The sequence below is a fragment of the Protobothrops mucrosquamatus genome, unplaced genomic scaffold (assembly GCF_001527695.2).
Source record: "Protobothrops mucrosquamatus isolate PMUCROS unplaced genomic scaffold, P.Mucros_1.0 scaffold3313, whole genome shotgun sequence".
Taxonomy (NCBI): Eukaryota; Metazoa; Chordata; class Lepidosauria; order Squamata; family Viperidae; genus Protobothrops; species Protobothrops mucrosquamatus.
The window spans coordinates 87,272-90,700 of NW_015389303.1; the positions used below are offsets into that span (position 1 = coordinate 87,272).

Below are 3,429 nucleotides of genomic sequence, written 5' to 3' on the forward strand. Positions count from 1 at the left end.
CGCCCCCTGCGCCGGCCGAGGCGTAGCTGGCAAGCGGCAGAGACGGAGCAGGCCGACCACCAGCTGGCCCAGCCCAAGGGAGGTAAGGCACCCGCCGGAAAAGGGGAAAAAAATGGCGGACAGCCTTGCTTGGCGACCCCCGTGAAATGGTCGATCGACCCCAAATGGGGTCCCGACCCACAGGTTGAGAACCGCTGTCCTAAAGCATATCAGACAAATGGCTGTCCAGTCTCTTCTTAAAAACCTTCAGCATTGGAGCAACTACGACTTCGGGAGGCGAGACGTTACTTATGCTGCTTCATTGCTCTCCCCGTCAGCCAATTTCTCCTTAGTTCTAGGTTGCGCTCCTTCGACCGTTTCAGCATTTTTCTGATTCACGATTCCGCCTTTGGGAGCTGCTCCTGACTTGGAAGCTTCCGGCTGACCTCGTGCCTAGAATAGTAGATCGACTGGCCTTGGCGTAGTTTGGGCTGCAGAAACCGGAAGCCTCCTCTTCTCAAGATTTCGACCCGTAGACCTGAAGAGGTGGACTGAGGGGGCCCCAGCATTTTGGTGATGATGAGTCTCCAAGGTGACCCACGATGGCTTTGGGGTTTTTAACCGCACGAATACCGACATGGCTGCTCCCTTGAAAGGCAGGTTTTCTAAATGAAAGTGAGCTCCCAATGGAAGCTGTGGACTCTCCATCTTTCACAGGACACTCCCAAGGTCATTCTCCGGGGTCTGGCCATCCTCTCTTCTCCTTCGTAGCTCCGGCCTCCAGTTTTGGCTTCAGTAGACTTGTTCCTTGTTCTCGTTCCAATTCTTATTCTTATTCTAATAATAATAATAATAATAATAATAATAATAATAATAATAATAATAATAATAATAATAATAATAATAAAGTTGGAAGGGACCTTGGAGGTCATCTAGTCCAACCCCCTGCTCAGGCAGGAAACCCTATACCATTTTGGACAAATGGCTGTCCAGTCTCATAATAATAATAATAATAATAAAGTTGGAAGGGACCTTGGAGGTCATCTAGTCCAACCCCCTGCTCAGGCAGGAAACCCTATACCATTTCGGACAAATGGCTATCCAGTCTCTTCTTAAAAACTTCCAGTGTCGGAGCATTCACCGCTTCTGGAGGCAGGTTGTTCCACTGATGAATTGTTCTACCTGTCAGGAAATTCCTTCTTAGTTCTAGGTTGCTTCTCTCCTTGATTGGTTTCCATCCGTTGCTTCTTGTCCTGCCTTCGGTTGCTCTGGAGAACAGCTTGACTCCCTCTTCTTTGGGGCAGCCCCTGAGATACTGGAAGGCTGCTATCATGTCCCCCCTCGTCCTTCTCTTCGTTAAACTAGACATCCCCAATTCCAGCAGCCGTTCGTTTTATGTTTTAGCCTCCAGTCCCCTAATCATCTTTGTTGCTCTTCTCTGCACTCTTTCTATTTCTATTCTCATTCTCGTTCTCATTATTCTCTCTCTCTCTCCACTCTGCTGTTTTTAACCACAGGAAAAATAGGAATTCCCGTCTTTTTTTTTATAGGAATGTAATCAGCCTCACCCAGTTTTTTTTATCTCTCCTGCACTTGCTTTCTGTGTTCTCTCTTTGGATTCCCGGCCTGGATGGTTTTCCTTGGCAGCTGCCTCTCCCTCCCCATAATTTCCCCCAAGGCTTCACAATTAATCACGAAAGAAAGATTTATCTGTAGTGAGCAACAGGGAGAGTTCAGCTGATCACGTTCCTCCAGGCAAGACGCGGCACGTGGAGGAGCAGAGGGGCTCCTGGTGCCACCTCCAGAGAAGCTGCTCATCCGCATCAGTCACTGTCTGCCTTCTGCCCAGGTTTCTTGCCTCCAAAAATACCTGCGACTGGACTCTGAAGACAGAACGAAGATACCTGTGGAGATTCTCTGTCCTCCAGGGTCCTGGTTGCCCCCAACGCGCTTTTCCAAAAGGCAACTGGACTTTCTTGGTTTTTTTCCTTGCAGAAGTTTCGCTTCTCATCCAAGAAGCTTCTTCGGTTCTGCCTGAATGGTGGAGAATGGAAGGATTTACATCCCTGGTCATTAATACTCTCTCTGAGAGTCATTGAGGCCACCTGGAAGTTAACCTGGGTTCCACACCCCTTTGACACCATTTGCATCACTCAGGTGACCCCGAGGGCCCAGATAAACCCCCAAGGGGCTTCAACAACTCTCAGAGAGAGGGCTAAGGCCCGGAGGACTGCAAGGAATGTCCACCCTCCACCATTCAGGCAGAACTGAAGAAGCTTCTGGGATGAGAAGTGAAACGTCTTCAAAGAAAAAGCACCTTTTGGAGTGAAAATGGTGCTGAATCTTGGAAGATTTGATTCCACTTAGATCAGGGGTGTCCAATCTTGACAACTTGAAGACTTGTGGACTCCAACTCAGTGTGTGTGTGAGAGAGAGATTCCCACCTGGCTCGCATCAGACTTTACACTATGAAAATGGAAGTAAAAGACAGTCCTCGGCTTACGACCACAATTGAGCCCAGTTGTTAAATGAATTTGACCCCATTTTGCAGCCTTTCTTGCCACAGTTGGTAAATGAATCACTGCAGTTGTTAAGTTAATAACACATTAAACTTCCCCCACTGACCGCTTGTCAGAAGGTCACAAAAGGGGATGACGTGACCCCTCTGGGACGCTGTGACTGTCGTAAATGTGAGAGCTGCCAAGTGTCTGACTTTTGATCACTTGGCCACGGGGAGGCCGTGATGGTCATAAGTGTGAAAAACGGTCCCTAAGTCACTTCGGTGCCCTTGCAGTTTTACACAGCTGGCACCCGCAGCAGCCTGGCCTGCGTGGTGGGGCTCTTCCCGACGACCGGCCTTTCCGTCTTCCAGGGTTTTTGAATTATTTTGGCTATTTTCAGATCCCTTTGGACACAAGGAGTGCAGGCAGCTTTCAGCGGGGGCACCGTTGCTCTTGTGTATCGTCCTGACTCTTAGGAGAGGAGCCTGTAAAATGTAGAGACAGAAACACACAAAATGTAGAGGCAGCAAGGTAAAGGCAGAAATATCCAAAGGCGATTGGAGACACTGACTTGTGTGCCCCAATTTTTAAGTCCCGCAATTCTCTGAGTGCCATTAACGGAGGCGGCTTGAGACGGGAGCTGCGTTTAAAGAGACCTTCTGTAGCCTTTCAAGGAACAGGTTGACAGGACTGTCTTGATCTTTCTCTCAGCAATTTTAAGTCTTGAGACTGGCTTTGCGTTGTTTCCCATCTGTTCTGAGGGGCCCGTTGTGGTGGGTTGTTTCAGTTGGGGAACACGCACGAGGTGCAAACGGGGGACGAATGGCGTGTGGGGAGGTGGCCTGAGAAAAGGCGGCTGCCGGGCGCAGGTGCGCTGCCAGCTCTTCCTCCTGCTCTGAGACTCACCTGGAGGCCTCTCTCTTTGCTTTCCAGGGCAAGGTAGCGCAGA

The 3,429-nt window shown here is 49.5% G+C and overlaps 1 protein-coding gene across 4 annotated transcripts in view; it reads left to right on the forward strand.

The window, feature by feature from the left end:
* EXOC6B (exocyst complex component 6B) overlaps nt 1-3,429 on the forward strand; it is a 145,799-nt gene that overhangs the window by 80,502 nt on the left and 61,868 nt on the right. The window lies entirely within an intron of this gene.